This window comes from Somniosus microcephalus, chromosome 15, assembly GCF_052327205.1.
Source record: "Somniosus microcephalus isolate GS21.2 chromosome 15, FLI_Smic_1.0, whole genome shotgun sequence".
Classification (NCBI taxonomy): Eukaryota; Metazoa; Chordata; class Chondrichthyes; order Squaliformes; family Somniosidae; genus Somniosus; species Somniosus microcephalus.
This window is the reverse complement of record NC_141001.1, coordinates 126,634,936-126,655,208: the sequence shown is the minus strand read 5'-3', so window position 1 is coordinate 126,655,208 and position 20,273 is coordinate 126,634,936. Positions and strand designations below refer to the sequence as shown.

General features: G+C 56.9%; 1 protein-coding gene across 1 annotated transcript in view; it reads left to right on the top strand.

Moving 5' to 3' along the window:
- Positions 1-20,273, top strand: part of LOC147107226 (uncharacterized) — a 364,341-nt gene that overhangs the window by 133,860 nt on the left and 210,208 nt on the right. The gene's annotated exons all lie outside the window — the stretch shown is intronic.

Here is a 20,273-nt window from a genome sequence, read left to right as displayed (position 1 = left end):
CTCCAGTCCCTCAGTCTCTGTCTCCGGTCCCTCAGTCTCTGGCTCCGGTCCCTCAGTCTCTGTCTGCGGTCCCTCAGTCTCTGTCAGCGGTCCCTCAGTCTCTGTATCCGGTCCCTCAGTCTCTGTCTCCGGTCCCTCAGTCTCTGTCTCCGGTCCCTCAGTCTGTGTCTGCGGTCCCTCAGTCTCTGTCTGCGGTCCCTCAGTCTCTGTCTCCGGTCCCTCAGTCTCTGTCTCCAGTCCCTCAGTCTGTCTCTAGTCCCTCAGTCTCTGTCTGCGTTCCCTCAGTCTCTGTCTCCGGTCCCTCAGTCTCTGTCTGCGGTCCCTCAGTCTCTGTCTGCGGTCCCTCAGTCTCTGTCTCCGGTCCCTCAGTCTCTGTCTCCGGTCCCTCAGTCTCTGTCTGCGGTCCCTCAGTCTCTGTCTGCGGTTCCTCAGTCTCTGTCTCCGGTCCCTCAGTCTCTGTCTCCAGTCCCTCAGTCTCTGTCTCCAGTCCCTCAGTCTCTGTCTGCGGTCCCTCAGTCTCTGTCTCCAGTCCCTCAGTCTCTGTCTCCAGTCCCTCAGTCTCTGTCTGCGGTCCCTCAGCCTCTGTCTCCAGTCCCTCAGTCTCTGTCTCCAGTCCCTCAGTCTCTGTCTCCAGTCCCTCAGTCTCTGTCTCCAGTCCCTCAGTCTCTGTCTCCAGTCCCTCAGTCTCTGTCTGCAGTCCCTCAGTCTCTGTCTCCAGTCCCTCAGTCTCTGTCTCCAGTCCCTCAGTCTCTGTCTCCATTCCCTCAGTCTCTGTCTGCGGTCCCTCAGTCTCTGTCTCCATTCCCTCGGTCTCTGTCTGCGATCCCTCGGTCCCTGTCTGCGGTCCCTCAGTCTCTGTCTGCGGTCCCTCAGTCTCTGTCTGCGGTCCCTCGGTCTCTGTCTGCGGTCCCTCAGTCTCTGTCTCCTGTCCCTCAGTCTCTGTCTGCGGTCCCTCAGTCTCTGACTGCGGTCCCTCAGTCTCTGTCTCCAGTCCCTCAGTCTCTGTCTGCGGTCCCTCCGTCTCTGTCTGCGGTCCCTCCGTCTCTGTCTGCGGTCCCTCCGTCTCTGTCTCCGGTCCCTCAGTCTCTGTCTCCAGTCCCTCAGTCTCTGTCTCCAGTCCCTCAGTCTCTGTCTGCGGTCCCTCAGTCTCTGTCTCCAGTCACTCAGTCTCTGTCTCCAGTCCCTCAGTCTCTGTCTGCGGTCCCTCAGTCTCTGTCTGCGGTCCCTCAGTCTCTGTCTGCGGTCCCTCAGTCTCTGTCTGCGGTCCCTCAGTCTCTGTCTCCTGTCCCTCAGTCTCTGTCTGCGGTCCCTCAGTCTCTGTCTGCGGTCCCTCAGTCTCTGTCTCCAGTCCCTCAGTCTCTGTCTGCGATCCCTCAGTCTCTGTCTCCAGTCCCTCAGTCTCTGTCTCCAGTCCCTCAGTCTCTGTCTCCAGTCCCTCAGTCTCTGTCTCCAGTCCCTCAGTCTCTGTCTCCAGTCCCTCAGTCTCTGTCTCCAGTCCCTCAGTCTCTGTCTCCAGTCCCTCAGTCTCTGTCTCCAGTCCCTCAGTCTCTGTCTGCGGTCCCTCAGTCTCTGTCTGCGGTCCCTCAGTCTCTGTCTCCAGTCCCTCAGTCTCTGTCTGCGATCCCTCAGTCTCTGTCTCCAGTCCCTCAGTCTCTGTCTCCAGTCCCTCAGTCTCTGTCTCCAGTCCCTCAGTCTCAGTCTCCAGTCCTTCAGTCTCTGTCTCCAGTCCCTCAGTCTCTGTCTCCAGTCCCTCAGTCTCTGTCTCCAGTCCCTCAGTCTCTGTCTCCAGTCCCTCAGTCTCTGTCTCCAGTCCCTCAGTCTCTGTCTGCGGTCCCTCAGTCTCTGTCTGCGGTCCCTCAGTCTCTGTCTCCAGTCCCTCAGTCTCTGTCTGCGATCCCTCAGTCTCTGTCTCCAGTCCCTCAGTCTCTGTCTCCAGTCCCTCAGTCTCTGTCTCCAGTCCCTCAGTCTCTGTCTCCAGTCCTTCAGTCTCTGTCTCCAGTCCCTCAGTCTCTGTCTCCGGTCCCTCAGTCTCTGTCTGCGGTCCCTCAGTCTCTGTCTACGGTCCCTCAGTCTCTGTCTCTGTCCCGCAGTCTCTGCCTCCTGTCCCTCAGTCTCTGTCTGCGGTCCCTCAGTCTCTGTCTGCGGTCCCTCAGTCTCTGTCTGCGGTCCCTCAGTCTCTGTCTGCGGTCCCTCAGTCTCTGTCTCCGGTCCCTCAGTCTCTGTCTGCAGTCCCTCAGTCTCTGTCTCCAGTCCCTCAGTCTCTGTCTGCAGTCCCTCAGTCTCTGTCTCCGGTCCCTCAGTCTCTGTCTCCGGTCCCTCAGTCTCTGTCTTCTGTCCCTCAGTCTCTGTCTCCGGTCCCTCAGTCTCTGTCTGCGGTCCCTCAGTCTCTGTCTGCGGTCCCTCAGTCTCTGTCTGCGGTCCCTCAGTCTCTGTCTGCGGTCCCTCAGTCTCTGTCTGCGGTCTCTCAGTCTCTGTCTGCGCTCCCTCAGTCTCTGTCTGCGGTCCCTCAGTCTCTGTCTGCGGTCCCTCCGTCTCTGTCTCCGGTCCCTCAGTCTCTGTCTGCGGTCCCTCAGTCTCTGTCTGTGGTCCCTCAGTCTGTCTCCAGTCCCTCAGTCTCTGTCTGCGGTCCCTCAGTCTCTGTCTGCGGTCCCTCAGTCTCTGTCTGCGGTCCCTCAGTCTCTGTCTCCGGTCCCTCAGTCTCTGTCTGCGGTCCCTCAGTCTGTCTCCAGTCCCTCAGTCTCTGTCTGCGGTCCCTCAGTCTCTGTCTGCGGTCCCTCAGTCTCTGTCTGCGGTCCCTCAGTCTCTGTCTCCGGTCCCTCAGTTTCTGTCTCCGGTCCCTCAGTCTGTCTCCAGTCCCTCAGTCTCTGTCTCCTGTCCCTCAGTCTGTGTCTGCGGTCCCTCAGTCTCTGTCTCCAGTCCCTCAGTCTCTGTCTCCGGTCCCTCAGTCTCTGTCTGCGGTCGCTCAGTCTCTGTCTCCAGTCCCTCAGTCTCTGTCTCCGGTCCCTCAGTCTCTGGCTCCGGTCCCTCAGTCTCTGTCTGCGGTCCCTCAGTCTCTGTCAGCGGTCCCTCAGTCTCTGTATCCGGTCCCTCAGTCTCTGTCTCCGGTCCCTCAGTCTCTGTCTCCGGTCCCTCAGTCTGTGTCTGCGGTCCCTCAGTCTCTGTCTGCGGTCCCTCAGTCTCTGTCTCCGGTCCCTCAGTCTCTGTCTCCAGTCCCTCAGTCTGTCTCTAGTCCCTCAGTCTCTGTCTGCGTTCCCTCAGTCTCTGTCTCCGGTCCCTCAGTCTCTGTCTGCGGTCCCTCAGTCTCTGTCTGCGGTCCCTCAGTCTCTGTCTCCGGTCCCTCAGTCTCTGTCTCCGGTCCCTCAGTCTCTGTCTGCGGTCCCTCAGTCTCTGTCTGCGGTTCCTCAGTCTCTGTCTCCGGTCCCTCAGTCTCTGTCTCCAGTCCCTCAGTCTCTGTCTCCAGTCCCTCAGTCTCTGTCTGCGGTCCCTCAGTCTCTGTCTCCAGTCCCTCAGTCTCTGTCTCCAGTCCCTCAGTCTCTGTCTGCGGTCCCTCAGCCTCTGTCTCCAGTCCCTCAGTCTCTGTCTCCAGTCCCTCAGTCTCTGTCTCCAGTCCCTCAGTCTCTGTCTCCAGTCCCTCAGTCTCTGTCTCCAGTCCCTCAGTCTCTGTCTGCAGTCCCTCAGTCTCTGTCTGCAGTCCCTCAGTCTCTGTCTCCAGTCCCTCAGTCTCTGTCTCCAGTCCCTCAGTCTCTGTCTCCAGTCCCTCAGTCTCTGTCTCCAGTCCCTCAGTCTCTGTCTGCGGTCCCTCAGCCTCTGTCTCCAGTCCCTCAGTCTCTGTCTCCAGTCCCTCAGTCTCTGTCTCCAGTCCCTCAGTCTCTGTCTCCAGTCCCTCAGTCTCTGTCTCCAGTCCCTCAGTCTCTGTCTGCAGTCCCTCAGTCTCTGTCTGCAGTCCCTCAGTCTCTGTCTCCAGTCCCTCAGTCTCTGTCTGCGGTCCCTCAGTCTCTGTCTCCAGTCCCTCAGTCTCTGTCTCCGGTCCCTCAGTCTCTGTCTGCGGTCCCTCAGTCTCTGTCTCTGTCCCTCAGTTTCTGTCTCCAGTCCCTCAGTCTCTGTCTGCGGTCCCTCAGTCTCTGTCTGCGGTCCCTCAGTCTCTGTCTGCGGTCCCTCAGTCTCTGTCTGCGGTCCCTCAGTCTCTGTCTCCGGTCCCTCAGTCTCTGTCTGCGGTCCCTCAGTCTCTGTCTACGGTCCCTCAGTCTCTGTCTCTGTCCCGCAGTCTCTGCCTCCTGTCCCTCAGTCTCTGTCTGCGGTCCCTCAGTCTCTGTCTGCGGTCCCTCAGTCTCTGTCTGCGGTCCCTCAGTCTCTGTCTGCGGTCCCTCAGTCTCTGTCTCCGGTCCCTCAGTCTCTGTCTGCAGTCCCTCAGTCTCTGTCTCCAGTCCCTCAGTCTCTGTCTGCAGTCCCTCAGTCTCTGTCTCCGGTCCCTCAGTCTCTGTCTCCGGTCCCTCAGTCTCTGTCTTCTGTCCCTCAGTCTCTGTCTCCGGTCCCTCAGTCTCTGTCTGCGGTCCCTCAGTCTCTGTCTGCGGTCCCTCAGTCTCTGTCTGCGGTCCCTCAGTCTCTGTCTGCGGTCCCTCAGTCTCTGTCTGCGGTCTCTCAGTCTCTGTCTGCGCTCCCTCAGTCTCTGTCTGCGGTCCCTCAGTCTCTGTCTGCGGTCCCTCCGTCTCTGTCTCCGGTCCCTCAGTCTCTGTCTGCGGTCCCTCAGTCTCTGTCTGTGGTCCCTCAGTCTGTCTCCAGTCCCTCAGTCTCTGTCTGCGGTCCCTCAGTCTCTGTCTGCGGTCCCTCAGTCTCTGTCTGCGGTCCCTCAGTCTCTGTCTCCGGTCCCTCAGTCTCTGTCTGCGGTCCCTCAGTCTGTCTCCAGTCCCTCAGTCTCTGTCTGCGGTCCCTCAGTCTCTGTCTGCGGTCCCTCAGTCTCTGTCTGCGGTCCCTCAGTCTCTGTCTCCGGTCCCTCAGTTTCTGTCTCCGGTCCCTCAGTCTGTCTCCAGTCCCTCAGTCTCTGTCTCCAGTCCCTCAGTCTGTGTCTGCGGTCCCTCAGTCTCTGTCTCCAGTCCCTCAGTCTCTGTCTCCGGTCCCTCAGTCTCTGTCTGCGGTCGCTCAGTCTCTGTCTCCAGTCCCTCAGTCTCTGTCTCCGGTCCCTCAGTCTCTGGCTCCGGTCCCTCAGTCTCTGTCTGCGGTCCCTCAGTCTCTGTCAGCGGTCCCTCAGTCTCTGTATCCGGTCCCTCAGTCTCTGTCTCCGGTCCCTCAGTCTCTGTCTCCGGTCCCTCAGTCTGTGTCTGCGGTCCCTCAGTCTCTGTCTGCGGTCCCTCAGTCTCTGTCTCCGGTCCCTCAGTCTCTGTCTCCAGTCCCTCAGTCTGTCTCTAGTCCCTCAGTCTCTGTCTGCGTTCCCTCAGTCTCTGTCTCCGGTCCCTCAGTCTCTGTCTGCGGTCCCTCAGTCTCTGTCTGCGGTCCCTCAGTCTCTGTCTCCGGTCCCTCAGTCTCTGTCTCCGGTCCCTCAGTCTCTGTCTGCGGTCCCTCAGTCTCTGTCTGCGGTTCCTCAGTCTCTGTCTCCGGTCCCTCAGTCTCTGTCTCCAGTCCCTCAGTCTCTGTCTCCAGTCCCTCAGTCTCTGTCTGCGATCCCTCAGTCTCTGTCTCCAGTCCCTCAGTCTCTGTCTCCAGTCCCTCAGTCTCTGTCTGCGGTCCCTCAGCCTCTGTCTCCAGTCCCTCAGTCTCTGTCTCCAGTCCCTCAGTCTCTGTCTCCAGTCCCTCAGTCTCTGTCTCCAGTCCCTCAGTCTCTGTCTCCAGTCCCTCAGTCTCTGTCTGCAGTCCCTCAGTCTCTGTCTCCAGTCCCTCAGTCTCTGTCTCCAGTCCCTCAGTCTCTGTCTCCATTCCCTCAGTCTCTGTCTGCGGTCCCTCAGTCTCTGTCTCCATTCCCTCGGTCTCTGTCTGCGATCCCTCGGTCCCTGTCTGCGGTCCCTCAGTCTCTGTCTGCGGTCCCTCAGTCTCTGTCTGCGGTCCCTCGGTCTCTGTCTGCGGTCCCTCAGTCTCTGTCTCCTGTCCCTCAGTCTCTGTCTGCGGTCCCTCAGTCTCTGACTGCGGTCCCTCAGTCTCTGTCTCCAGTCCCTCAGTCTCTGTCTGCGGTCCCTCCGTCTCTGTCTGCGGTCCCTCCGTCTCTGTCTGCGGTCCCTCCGTCTCTGTCTCCAGTCCCTCAGTCTCTGTCTGCGATCCCTCAGTCTCTGTCTCCAGTCCCTCAGTCTCTGTCTCCGGTCCCTCAGTCTCTGTCTCCAGTCCCTCAGTCTCTGTCTCCAGTCCCTCAGTCTCTGTCTCCAGTCCCTCAGTCTCTGTCTCCAGTCCCTCAGTCTCTGTCTCCAGTCCCTCAGTCTCTGTCTCCAGTCCCTCAGTCTCTGTCTGCGGTCCCTCAGTCTCTGTCTGCGGTCCCTCAGTCTCTGTCTCCAGTCCCTCAGTCTCTGTCTGCGATCCCTCAGTCTCTGTCTCCAGTCCCTCAGTCTCTGTCTCCAGTCCCTCAGTCTCTGTCTCCAGTCCCTCAGTCTCTGTCTCCAGTCCTTCAGTCTCTGTCTCCAGTCCCTCAGTCTCTGTCTCCAGTCCCTCAGTCTCTGTCTCCAGTCCCTCAGTCTCTGTCTCCAGTCCCTCAGTCTCTGTCTGCGGTCCCTCAGTCTCTGTCTCCAGTCCCTCAGTCTCTGTCTGCGGTCCCTCAGTCTCTGTCTCTGTCCCTCAGTTTCTGTCTCCAGTCCCTCAGTCTCTGTCTGCGGTCCCTCAGTCTCTGTCTGCGGTCCCTCAGTCTCTGTCTGCGGTCCCTCAGTCTCTGTCTGCGGTCCCTCAGTCTCTGTCTCCGGTCCCTCAGTCTCTGTCTGCGGTCCCTCAGTCTCTGTCTACGGTCCCTCAGTCTCTGTCTCTGTCCCGCAGTCTCTGCCTCCTGTCCCTCAGTCTCTGTCTGCGGTCCCTCAGTCTCTGTCTGCGGTCCCTCAGTCTCTGTCTGCGGTCCCTCAGTCTCTGTCTGCGGTCCCTCAGTCTCTGTCTCCGGTCCCTCAGTCTCTGTCTGCAGTCCCTCAGTCTCTGTCTCCAGTCCCTCAGTCTCTGTCTGCAGTCCCTCAGTCTCTGTCTCCGGTCCCTCAGTCTCTGTCTCCGGTCCCTCAGTCTCTGTCTTCTGTCCCTCAGTCTCTGTCTCCGGTCCCTCAGTCTCTGTCTGCGGTCCCTCAGTCTCTGTCTGCGGTCCCTCAGTCTCTGTCTGCGGTCCCTCAGTCTCTGTCTGCGGTCTCTCAGTCTCTGTCTGCGCTCCCTCAGTCTCTGTCTGCGGTCCCTCAGTCTCTGTCTGCGGTCCCTCCGTCTCTGTCTCCGGTCCCTCAGTCTCTGTCTGCGGTCCCTCAGTCTCTGTCTGCGGTCCCTCAGTCTGTCTCCAGTCCCTCAGTCTCTGTCTGCGGTCCCTCAGTCTCTGTCTGCGGTCCCTCAGTCTCTGTCTGCGGTCCCTCAGTCTCTGTCTCCGGTCCCTCAGTCTCTGTCTGCAGTCCCTCAGTCTGTCTCCAGTCCCTCAGTCTCTGTCTGCGGTTCCTCAGTCTCTGTCTGCGGTCCCTCAGTCTCTGTCTGCGGTCCCTCAGTCTCTGTCTCCGGTCCCTCAGTTTCTGTCTCCGGTCCCTCAGTCTGTCTCCAGTCACTCAGTCTCTGTCTCCTGTCCCTCAGTCTGTGTCTGCGGTCCCTCAGTCTCTGTCTCCAGTCCCTCAGTCTCTGTCTCCGGTCCCTCAGTCTCTGTCTGCGGTCGCTCAGTCTCTGTCTCCAGTCCCTCAGTCTCTGTCTCCGGTCCCTCAGTCTCTGGCTCCGGTCCCTCAGTCTCTGTCTGCGGTCCCTCAGTCTCTGTCAGCGGTCCCTCAGTCTCTGTATCCGGTCCCTCAGTCTCTGTCTCCGGTCCCTCAGTCTCTGTCTCCGGTCCCTCAGTCTGTGTCTGCGGTCCCTCAGTCTCTGTCTGCGGTCCCTCAGTCTCTGTCTCCGGTCCCTCAGTCTCTGTCTCCAGTCCCTCAGTCTGTCTCTAGTCCCTCAGTCTCTGTCTGCGTTCCCTCAGTCTCTGTCTCCGGTCCCTCAGTCTCTGTCTGCGGTCCCTCAGTCTCTGTCTGCGGTCCCTCAGTCTCTGTCTCCGGTCCCTCAGTCTCTGTCTCCGGTCCCTCAGTCTCTGTCTGCGGTCCCTCAGTCTCTGTCTGCGGTTCCTCAGTCTCTGTCTCCGGTCCCTCAGTCTCTGTCTCCAGTCCCTCAGTCTCTGTCTCCAGTCCCTCAGTCTCTGTCTGCGGTCCCTCAGTCTCTGTCTCCAGTCCCTCAGTCTCTGTCTCCAGTCCCTCAGTCTCTGTCTGCGGTCCCTCAGCCTCTGTCTCCAGTCCCTCAGTCTCTGTCTCCAGTCCCTCAGTCTCTGTCTCCAGTCCCTCAGTCTCTGTCTCCAGTCCCTCAGTCTCTGTCTCCAGTCCCTCAGTCTCTGTCTGCAGTCCCTCAGTCTCTGTCTGCAGTCCCTCAGTCTCTGTCTCCAGTCCCTCAGTCTCTGTCTCCAGTCCCTCAGTCTCTGTCTCCATTCCCTCAGTCTCTGTCTGCGGTCCCTCAGTCTCTGTCTCCGGTCCCTCAGTCTCTGTCTCCAGTCCCTCAGTCTCTGTATCCGGTCCCTCAGTCTCTGTCTCCGGTCCCTCAGTCTCTGTCTCCAGTCCCTCAGTCTCTGTCTGCGGTCCCTCAGTCTCTGTCTCTGTCCCTCAGTCTCTGTCTCCAGTCCCTCAGTCTCTGTCTGCGGTCCCTCAGTCTCTGTCTGCGGTCCCTCAGTCTCTGTCTGCGGTCCCTCAGTCTCTGTCTGCGGTCCCTCAGTCTCTGTCTCTGGTCCCTCAGTCTCTGTCTGCGGTCCCTCAGTCTCTGTCTGCGGTCCCTCAGTCTCTGTCTGCGGTCCCTCAGTCTCTGTCTGCGGTCCCTCAGTCTCTGTCTGCGGTCCCTCAGTCTCTGTCTGCGTTCCCTCAGTCTCTGTCTGCGGTCCCTCGGTCTCTGTCTGCGGTCCCTCGGTCCCTGTCTGCGGTCCCTCAGTCTCTGTCTGCGGTCCCTCAGTCTCTGTCTGCGGTCCCTCGGTCTCTGTCTGCGGTCCCTCAGTCTCTGTCTCCTGTCCCTCAGTCTCTGTCTGCGGTCCCTCAGTCTCTGACTGCGGTCCCTCAGTCTCTGTCTGCGGTCCCTCAGACTCTGTCTGCGGTCCCTCCGTCTCTGTCTGCGGTCCCTCCGTCTCTGTCTGCGGTCCCTCCGTCTCTGTCTCCTGTCCCTCTGTCTCTGTCTCCTGTCCCTCAGTCTCTGTCTCCGGTCCCTCTGTCTCTGTCTGCGGTCCCTCAGTCTCTGTCTGCGGTCCCTCAGTCTCTGTCTGCGATCCCTGAGTCTCTGTCTGCGGTCCCTCAGTCTCTGTCTGCGGTCCCTCAGTCTCTGTCTGCGGTCCCTCAGTCTCTGTCTGCGGTCCCTCAGTCTCTGTCTGCGGTCCCTCAGTCTCTGTCTCCGGTCCCTCAGTCTCTGTCTACGGTCCCTCAGTCTCTGTCTCTGTCCCTCAGTCTCTGCCTCCGGTCCCTCAGTCTCTGTCTCCAGTCCCTCAGTCTCTGTCTGCGGTCCCTCAGTCTCTGTCTACGGTCCCTCAGTCTCTGTCTCTGTCCCTCAGTCTCTGCCTCCGGTCCCTCAGTCTCTGTCTGCGGTCCCTCAGTCTCTGTCTGCGGTCCCTCAGTCTATGTCTGCGGTCCCTCAGTCTCTGTCTCCGGTCCCTCAGTCTCTGTCTGCGGTCCCTCAGTCTCTGTCTCCAGTCCCTCAGTCTCTGTCTGCGGTCCCTCAGTCTCTGTCTCCAGTCCCTCAGTCTCTGTCTCCGGTCCCTCAGTCTCTGTCTGCGGTCCCTCAGTCTCTGTCTGCGGTCCCTCAGTCTCTGTCTCCAGTCCCTCAGTCTGTCTGCGGTCCCTCAGTCTCTGTCTCCAGTCCCTCAGTCTCTGTCTCCAGTCCCTCAGTCTCTGTCTGCGGTCCCTCAGTCTCTGTCTGCGGTCCCTCAGTTTCTGTCTGCGGTCCCTCAGTCTCTGTCTGCGGTCCCTCAGTCTCTGTCTCCTGTCCCTCAGTCTCTGTCTGCGGTCCCTCAGTCTCTGTCTGCGGTCCCTCAGTCTCTGTCTCCAGTCCCTCAGTCTCTGTCTGCGATCCCTCAGTCTCTGTCTCCAGTCCCTCAGTCTCTGTCTCCAGTCCCTCAGTCTCTGTCTCCAGTCCCTCAGTCTCTGTCTCCAGTCCCTCAGTCTCTGTCTCCAGTCCCTCAGTCTCTGTCTCCAGTCCCTCAGTCTCTGTCTCCAGTCCCTCAGTCTCTGTCTCCAGTCCCTCAGTCTCTGTCTGCGGTCCCTCAGTCTCTGTCTCCAGTCCCTCAGTCTCTGTCTCCAGTCCCTCAGTCTCTGTCTGCGGTCCCTCAGTCTCTGTCTGCGGTCCCTCAGTCTCTGTCTGCGGTCCCTCAGTCTCTGTCTGCGGTCCCTCAGTCTCTGTCTCCTGTCCCTCAGTCTCTGTCTGCGGTCCCTCAGTCTCTGTCTGCGGTCCCTCAGTCTCTGTCTCCAGTCCCTCAGTCTCTGTCTGCGATCCCTCAGTCTCTGTCTCCAGTCCCTCAGTCTCTGTCTCCAGTCCCTCAGTCTCTGTCTCCAGTCCCTCAGTCTCTGTCTCCAGTCCCTCAGTCTCTGTCTCCAGTCCCTCAGTCTCTTTCTCCAGTCCCTCAGTCTCTGTCTCCAGTCCCTCAGTCTCTGTCTCCAGTCCCTCAGTCTCTGTCTGCAGTCCCTCAGTCTCTGTCTCCAGTCCCTCAGTCTCTGTCTCCAGTCCCTCAGTCTCTGTCTCCGGTCCCTCAGTCTCTGTCTCCGGTCCCTCAGTCTCTGTCTCCGGTCCCTCAGTCTCTGTCTCCGGTCCCTCAGTCTCTGTCTCCGGTCCCTCAGTCTCTGTCTCCAGTCCCTCAGTCTCTGTCTCCGGTCCCTCAGTCTCTGTCTGCGGTCCCTCAGTCTCTGTCTCTGTCCCTCAGTTTCTGTCTCCAGTCCCTCAGTCTCTGTCTGCGGTCCCTCAGTCTCTGTCTGCGGTCCCTCAGTCTCTGTCTGCGGTCCCTCAGTCTCTGTCTGCGGTCCCTCAGTCTCTGTCTCCGGTCCCTCAGTCTCTGTCTGCGGTCCCTCAGTCTCTGTCTACGGTCCCTCAGTCTCTGTCTCTGTCCCGCAGTCTCTGCCTCCTGTCCCTCAGTCTCTGTCTGCGGTCCCTCAGTCTCTGTCTGCGGTCCCTCAGTCTCTGTCTGCGGTCCCTCAGTCTCTGTCTGCGGTCCCTCAGTCTCTGTCTCCGGTCCCTCAGTCTCTGTCTGCAGTCCCTCAGTCTCTGTCTCCAGTCCCTCAGTCTCTGTCTGCAGTCCCTCAGTCTCTGTCTCCGGTCCCTCAGTCTCTGTCTCCGGTCCCTCAGTCTCTGTCTTCTGTCCCTCAGTCTCTGTCTCCGGTCCCTCAGTCTCTGTCTGCGGTCCCTCAGTCTCTGTCTGCGGTCCCTCAGTCTCTGTCTGCGGTCCCTCAGTCTCTGTCTGCGGTCCCTCAGTCTCTGTCTGCGGTCTCTCAGTCTCTGTCTGCGGTCCCTCAGTCTCTGTCTGCGGTCCCTCAGTCTCTGTCTGCGGTCCCTCCGTCTCTGTCTCCGGTCCCTCAGTCTCTGTCTGCGGTCCCTCAGTCTCTGTCTGCGGTCCCTCAGTCTCTGTCTCCTGTCCCTCAGTCTCTGTCTCCAATCCCTCAGTCTCTGTCTCCAGTCCCTCAGTCTCTGTCTCCAGTCCCTCAGTCTCTGTCTCCAGTCCCTCAGTCTCTGTCTCCAGTCCCTCAGTCTCTGTCTCCAGTCCCTCAGTCTCTGTCTCCAGTCCCTCAGTCTCTGTCTGCGGTCCCTCAGTCTCTGTCTCCAGTCCCTCAGTCTCTGTCTCCAGTCCCTCAGTCTCTGTCTCCGGTCCCTCAGTCTCTGTCTCCGGTCCCTCAGTCTCTGTCTCCGGTCCCTCAGTCTCTGTCTCCAGTCCCTCAGTCTCTGTCTGACGTCCCTCAGTCTCTGTCTCTGTCCCTCAGTCTCTGTCTCCAGTCCCTCAGTCTCTCTCTGCCCTCCCTCAGTCTCTGTCTGCGGTCCCTCAGTCTCTGTCTGCGGTCCCTCAGTCTCTGTCTGCGGTCCCTCAGTCTCTGTCTCCTGTCTCTCAGTCTCTGTCTGCGGTCCCTCAGTCTCTGTCTGCGGTCCCTCAGTCTCTGTCTGCGGTCCCTCAGTCTCTGTCTGCGGTCCCTCCGTCTCTGTCTGCGGTCCCTCCGTCTCTGTCTCCTGTCCCTCAGTCTCTGTCTCCTGTCCCTCAGTCTCTGTCTGCGGTCCCTCAGTCTCTGTCTCCGGTCCCTCAGTCTCTGTCTGCGGTCCCTCAGTCTCTGTCTGCGGTCCCTCAGTCTCTGTCTCCTGTCCCTCAGTCTCTGTCTGCGGTCCCTCAGTCTCTGACTGCAGTCCCTCAGTCTCTGTCTGCGGTCCCTCAGTCTCTGTCTGCGGTCCCTCAGTCTCTGTCTGCGGTCCCTCAGTCTCTGTCTGCGGTCGCTCAGTCTCTGTCTGCGGTCCCTCAGTCTCTGTCTGCAGTCCCTCAGTCTCTGTCTGCAGTCCCTCAGTCTCTGTCTCCGGTCCCTCAGTCTCTGTCTCCGGTCCCTCAGTCTCTGTCTGCGGTCCCTCAGTCTCTGTCTGCGGTCCCTCAGTCTCTGTCTGCGGTCCCTCAGTCTCTGTCTGCGGTCCCTCAGTCGCTGTCTGCGGTCCCTCAGTCTCTGTCTGCGGTCCCTCAGTCTCTGTCTGCGGTCCATCAGTCTCTGTCTGCGGTCCCTCAGTCTCTGTCTGCGGTCCCTCAGTCTCTGTCTGCGGTCCCTCAGTCTCTGTCTGCGGTCCCTCAGTCTCTGTCTGCGGTCCCTCAGTCTCTGTCTACGGTCCCTCAGTCTCTGTCTCTGTCCCTCAGTCTCTGTCTGCGGTCCCTCAGTCTCTGTCTGCGGTCCATCAGTCTCTGTCTCTGTCCCTCAGTCTCTGTCTGCGGTCCCTCAGTCTCTGTCTGCGGTCCCTCATTCTCTGTCTCCAGTCCCTCAGTCTGTCTGCGGTCCCTCAGTCTCTGTCTCCAGTCCCTCAGTCTCTGTCTCCAGTCCCTCAGTCTCTGTCTCCGGTCCCTCAGTCTCTGTCTGCGGTCCCTCAGTCTCTGTCTCCAGTCCCTCAGTCTCTGTCTCCGGTCCCTCAGTCTCTGTCTCCGGTCCCTCAGTCTCTGTCTCCGTTCCCTCAGTCTCTGTCTGCGGTCCCTCAGTCTCTGTCTGCGGTCCCTCAGTCTCTGACTGCAGTCCCTCAGTCTCTGTCTGCGGTCCCTCAGTCTCTGTCTGCGGTCCCTCAGTCTCTGTCTGCGGTCCCTCAGTCTCTGTCTGCGGTCGCTCAGTCTCTGTCTGCGGTCCCTCAGTCTCTGTCTGCAGTCCCTCAGTCTCTGTCTGCAGTCCCTCAGTCTCTGTCTCCGGTCCCTCAGTCTCTGTCTCCGGTCCCTCAGTCTCTGTCTGCGGTCCCTCAGTCTCTGTCTGCGGTCCCTCAGTCTCTGTCTGCGGTCCCTCAGTCTCTGTCTGCGGTCCCTCAGTCGCTGTCTGCGGTCCCTCAGTCTCTGTCTGCGGTCCCTCAGTCTCTGTCTGCGGTCCATCAGTCTCTGTCTGCGGTCCCTCAGTCTCTGTCTGCGGTCCCTCAGTCTCTGTCTGCGGTCCCTCAGTCTCTGTCTGCGGTCCCTCAGTCTCTGTCTGCGGTCCCTCAGTCTCTGTCTACGGTCCCTCAGTCTCTGTCTCTGTCCCTCAGTCTCTGTCTGCGGTCCCTCAGTCTCTGTCTGCGGTCCATCAGTCTCTGTCTCTGTCCCTCAGTCTCTGTCTGCGGTCCCTCAGTCTCTGTCTGCGGTCCCTCATTCTCTGTCTCCAGTCCCTCAGTCTGTCTGCGGTCCCTCAGTCTCTGTCTCCAGTCCCTCAGTCTCTGTCTCCAGTCCCTCAGTCTCTGTCTCCGGTCCCTCAGTCTCTGTCTGCGGTCCCTCAGTCTCTGTCTCCAGTCCCTCAGTCTCTGTCTCCGGTCCCTCAGTCTCTGTCTCCGGTCCCTCAGTCTCTGTCTCCGTTCCCTCAGTCTCTGTCTGCGGTCCCTCAGTCTCTGTCTGCGGTCCCTCAGTCTCTGTCTGCGGTCCCTCAGTCTCTGTCTGCGGTCCCTCAGTCTCTGTCTGCGATCCCTCAGTCTCTGTCTGCAGTCCCTCAGTCTCTGTCTGCGGTCCCTCAGTCTCTGTCTGCGGTCCCTCAGTCTCTGTCTCCGGTCCCTCAGTCTCTGTCTCCGGTCCCTCAGTCTCTGTCTCCGGTCCCTCAGTCTCTGTCTGCGGTCCCTCAGTCTCTGTCTGCGGTCCCTCAGTCTCTGTCTCCTGTCCCTCAGTCTCTGTCTGCGTTCCCTCAGTCTCTGTCTCCAGTCCCTCAGTCTCTGTCTCCGGTCCCTCAGTCTCTGTCTCCAGTCCCTCAGTCTCTGTCTGCGGTCCCTCAGTCTCTGTCTGCCGTCCCTCAGTCTCTGTCTGCGGTCCCTCAGTCTCTGTCTGCGGTCCCTCAGTCTCTGTCTGCGGTCCCTCAGTCTCTGTCTGCGGTCCCTCAGTCTCTGTCTGCGGTCCCTCAGTCTCTGTCTCCAGTCCCTCAGTCTCTGTCTGTGGTCCCTCAGTCTCTGTCTGCAGTCCCTCAGTCGCTGTCTGCGGTCCCTCAGTCTCTGTCTGCGGTCCCTCAGTCTCTGTCTGCGGTCCCTCAGTCTCTGTCTGCGGTCGCTCAGTCTCTGTCTGCGGTCCCTCAGTCTCTGTCTGCAGTCCCTCAGTCTCTGTCTGCAGTCCCTCAGTCTCTGTCTCCGGTCCCTCAGTCTCTGTCTCCGGTCCCTCAGTCTCTGTCTGCGGTCCCTCAGTCTCTGTCTGCGGTCCCTCAGTCTCTGTCTGCGGTCCCTCAGTCTCTGTCTGCGGTCCCTCAGTCGCTGTCTGCGGTCCCTCAGTCTCTGTCTGCGGTCCCTCAGTCTCTGTCTGCGGTCCCTCAGTCTCTGTCTGCGGTCCCTCAGTCTCTGTCTGCGGTCCCTCAGTCTCTGTCTGCGGTCCCTCAGTCTCTGTCTGCGGTCCCTCAGTCTCTGTCTGCGGTCCCTCAGTCTCTGTCTACGGTCCCTCAGTCTCTGTCTCTGTCCCTCAGTCTCTGTCTGCGGTCCCTCAGTCTCTGTCTGCGGTCCATCAGTCTCTGTCTCTGTCCCTCAGTCTCTGTCTGCGGTCCCTCAGTCTCTGTCTGCGGTCCCTCATTCTCTGTCTCCAGTCCCTCAGTCTGTCTGCGGTCCCTCAGTCTCTGTCTCCAGTCCCTCAGTCTCTGTCTCCAGTCCCTCAGTCTCTGTCTCCGGTCCCTCAGTCTCTGTCTGCGGTCCCTCAGTCTCTGTCTCCAGTCCCTCAGTCTCTGTCTCCGGTCCCTCAGTCTCTGTCTCCGGTCCCTCAGTCTCTGTCTCCGTTCCCTCAGTCTCTGTCTGCGGTCCCTCAGTCTCTGTCTGCGGTCCCTCAGTCTCTGTCTGCGGTCCCTCAGTCTCTGTCTGCGGTCCCTCAGTCTCTGTCTGCGGTCCCTCAGTCTCTGTCTGCAGTCCCTCAGTCTCTGTCTGCGGTCCCTCAGTCTCTGTCTGCGGTCCCTCAGTCTCTGTCTCCGGTCCCTCAGTCTCTGTCTCCGGTCCCTCAGTCTCTGTCTCCGGTCCCTCAGTCTCTGTCTGCGGTCCCTCAGTCTCTGTCTGCGGTCCCTCAGTCTCTGTCTCCTGTCCCTCAGTCTCTGTCTGCGTTCCCTCAGTCTCTGTCTCCAGTCCCTCAGTCTCTGTCTCCGGTCCCTCAGTCTCTGTCTGCGGTCCCTCAGTCTCTGTCTGCGGTCCCTCAGTCTCTGTCTGCGGTCCCTCAGTCTCTGTCTGCGGTCCCTCAGTCTCTGTCTGCGGTCCCTCAGTCTCTGTCTGCGGTCCCTCCGTCTCTGTCTGCGGTCCCTCAGTCTCTGTCTGCGGTCCCTCAGTCTCTGTCTCCGGTCCCTCAGTCTCTGTCTCCGGTCCCTCAGTCTCTGTCTCCAGTCCCTCAGTCTCTGTCTGCGGTCCCTCAGTCTCTGTCTCCAGTCCCTCAGTCTCTGTCTCCACTTCAATTCAATTCAATTCAAATCGCTTTATTGGCATGACAAGTTACATCTTATGTTGCCAAAGCATTGGAAAACATTCATGTTTGTTCACAAAAATACTGATCTATCCATACAGTGTATAAACAGATCTATCCCTGAGTGTATAAATATATACTTTCATATAATTTATATATACTCTTATCTTATCTTTAGTGGTTATCCCTCTGTTTATGGCAAGCTGTAACATAGCGTGCCGCTAGTGTTATGCAACTTCTCTCTTCCCCTAGTAGGTATGGGAGTTTTTTTCGTCATTCAATTTTCTGAATTCCGGGCATATTTTTGTAAATTTTGGGTAGAAATTCTCCCTTATGCCCTGATATTTTCTACAAGCTGTGAGGAAGTGCATCTCTGTCTCCACCATTCCCTGACTGCAGTGAGAGCATATCCTGTCCTCCCTTGGTAGCTGGGTCTGCCTGTGTCTACCTATTTCGATCGCCAGGCTATGTTCACTAAGTCTGTACATTGTCAGGATTTTTCTCAGTTTGCTGTCCTTTACCATGGTCAGGTAATCAGCTATGTTGTATTGTCTGTTTAGGGCCAAGTAGCAATTGAGTTTGCTTTGGGTTTTTGTTGTTTCTGCCCAATGTGATGTCAGATATTTTTCCTTTTGCTTAGCGACGATTGTCTTGGGTCGAATTCTTTGTGTTACGCTGTCACTGTCCTGTGGCTGGTTATTGTTAGTAGTGTTAGTAGTTACTTCACTGAATCCCAGGACTAGTTGACTGAGGGTATTCTTCTTTATGGTCAGCTCTTGGCATTTCAGGGCGTCGTAGTGATAGCATTGGGGGTTGCTCATTTGTAGGTGATTCCAAAATTTGGTGGCTCTTTTTTGGATAGTGATTATTAATGGATATTGGCCTAGTTCCGCCCTGCATGCGTTGTTTACTGTTTTCCTTTGAGTCCGGAGGATACTTTTACAGAATTCTGCATGTAGGATCTCAATTGGGTGTTTGTCCCATTTTGCAAATTCTTGTTGTGTTAGCGGTCCCCATACCTCACTGCCATAGAGTGCAATTGGTTCAATTGCTGATTTGAAAATTTTTAGCCAAATGCTAATTGGGATTTCTATTTGGATTGATTTTTTAATGGCATAGAAAGCCCTTCTTGCTTTCTCTTTCAGTTCATTCACAGCCAGTTTGAAGTTTCCCGTAGAACTGAGTTTTAAGCCCAAACTAACTTGGCAGGGGGATGGGATACAGAGGGGAGCTGAAATAGGGGGTGATGTGCTGCCAATTATAGAGAAAAAAACAAGTCAGCTTGGTAGACAGGGCAAATATATAAGGGCAAGGCTGGATGGCATCTATTTTAATGCAAGGAGTCTTGCAAATAAGGTGGATGAACTGAAGGTGTTGATAAACACATGGGAGTATGATATTGTTGCTATCACGGAGACATGGTTGAGGGAGGGGCAAGAATGGCAGCTCAATATTCCGGGGTACAGAATCTTCAGGCGAGACAGAGGGGGAGGTATAAGAGGAGGGGGTGTCGCAATATTAATTAAGGAGTCAATTACTGCAGTAAGGAGGGATGATATATTAGCAGGTTCCTCTAATGAGGCCATATGGGTGGAGCTTAAAAACAAAAAGGGGGCAAGCACTTTGCTGGGAGTGTACTATAGGCCTCCAAACAGTCAGGGGGAGATAGAGAAACAGATATGTAGGCAAATCTCAGAGAAATGTGCAAATAATAGGGTAATAATAATGGGGGATTTCAACTTCCCCAATATTAACTGGGAGAGTCAGAGTGTGAAAGGCTCAGAGGGTGTAGAATTCTTAAAGTGCATCCAGGAGAGCTTTTTGAGCCAGCATGTAGAAAGTCCTACAAGAGAGGGGGCGGTACTGGACCTAATTCTAGGGAATGTGGCTGGCCAAGTGGAAAAAGTGCTAGTAGGTGAGCACTTTGGTGACAGTGACCATAATATGGTAAGATTTAAGGTGGTCATGGAAAAGGACATGGATGGGCCGGAAATAAAGGTTCTAAATTGGGGGAAGGCCGATTTTAATAGGATAAGGCAGGATCTGGCCAAAATGGACTGGGATCAGCTACTTGTAGGAAAATCCGCATCGGAGCAATGGGAGGCTTTCAGAAGGGAGATTGAGATCATACAATGGCAACATGTTCCCGTAAAGGTCAAGGGTGGTTCCAAAAACCACAGGGAACCTTGGATGTCAGGGGATGTACGAGAATGGATTAGGAAAAAAAGGAGGGCTTTTGGCAGATACAAAAGGCTAAAGACGGAGGAAGCCCTAGAGGAGTACAAAAAGTGCAGGGGGATACTTAAAAAAGAAATTAGGAGATCAAGGAGGGGCCATGAAATAACACTGGCGAGCAAAATAAAGGAAAATCCTAAGATGTTTTATAAGTATATTAAGGGTAAGAGGATAACTAGGGAAAAAATAGGGCCCATTAGGGACAAAAGTGGCAATCTGTGTGTGGAGCCGGAAGATGTAGGAGGGGTTCTAAATGAATTTTTTGCATCTGTTTTCACTATGGAGAAGGACGATGTAGACATAGAAATAGGGCAGGGGGACTGTGATATGCTCGAACATATTAACATTGAGAGGGAGGAGGTATTGGCGGTTTTAGCTGGCCTAAAAATGGATAAATCCCCAGGCCCGGATGAAATGTATCCCAGGCTGCTGTGTGAGGCAAAGGAAGAGATTGCGGGGGCTCTAACACATATATTCAGGACCTCTCTGGCCACAGGGGATGTGCCAGAGGACTGGAGAACCGCTAATGTAGTACCATTATTCAAGAAGGGAAGTAGGGAAAAACCGGGGAACTACAGGCCAGTGAGCCTAACATCAGTGGTAGGAAAATTATTGGAAAAAATTCTGAGGGACAAAATTTGTCTCCACTTGGAGAGGCAAGGATTAATCAGGGATAGTCAACATGGCTTTGTCAAGGGAAGATCATGTCTGACTAATTTGATTGAATTTTTTGAGGGGGTGACTAGGTGTGTGGATGAGGGTAACGCAGTGGATGTGGTATACATGGATTTCAGTAAGGCCTTCGATAAAGTCCCGCACAGGAGACTGGTCAAGAAGGTAAGAGCCCATGGAATCCAGGGTGCCTTGGCACATTGGATACAAAACTGGCTTAGTGGCAGAAGGCAGAGGGTGATGGTCGAAGGTTGTTTTTGTGACTGGAAGCCTGTGGCCAGTGGGGTACCACAGGGATCGGTGCTGGGTCCCTTGCTGTTTGTGGTCTACATTAATGACTTGGATATGAATGTAAAAGGTATGATCAGTAAGTTCGCGGATGATACAAAAATTGGTAGGGTGGTAAATAGCGAGGAGGGTAGCCTCAGTCTGCAGGACGATATAGATGGGTTGGTCAGATGGGCGGAACAGTGGCAAATGGAATTTAACCCGGAAAAGTGCGAGGTGATGCACTTTGGGGGGACTAACAAGGCAAGGGAATACACAATGAATGGTAAGACCCTAGGCAAGATGGAGGGTCAGAGGGATCTGGGTGTGCAAGTACACAGATCCCTGAAGGCGGCGGAACAGGTGGATAAGGTGGTAAAAAAGGCATATGGGATACTTGCCTTCATTAGCCGAGGCATTGAATATAAGAGCAAGGAGGTTATGATGGAGCTGTATAAAACACTGGTTAGGCCACAGCTGGAATACTGTGTGCAGTTCTGGTCGCCACACTACAGGAAGGATGTGATCGCGTTGGAGAGGGTGCAGAGGAGGTTCACCAGGATGTTACCAGGGCTGGAGCGCTTCAGCTATGAAGAGAGACTGGGCAGATTGGGTTTGTTTTCCTTGGAGCAGAGGAGGCTGAGGGGGGACATGATTGAGGTGTACAAAATTATGAGGGGCATAGATAGGATGGATGCTGAGGAGCTTTTTCCCTTAGTAGAGGGGTCAATAACTAGGGGGCATAGATTCAAGGTAAAGGGCGGGAGGTTTAGAGGGGATTTGAGAAAGAACTTTTTCACCCAGAGGGTGGTTGGAGTCTGGAACTCACTGCCTGAAAGTGTTGTGGAGGCAGGAACCCTCACAACATTTAAGAAGCATTTGGATGAGCACTTGAAAT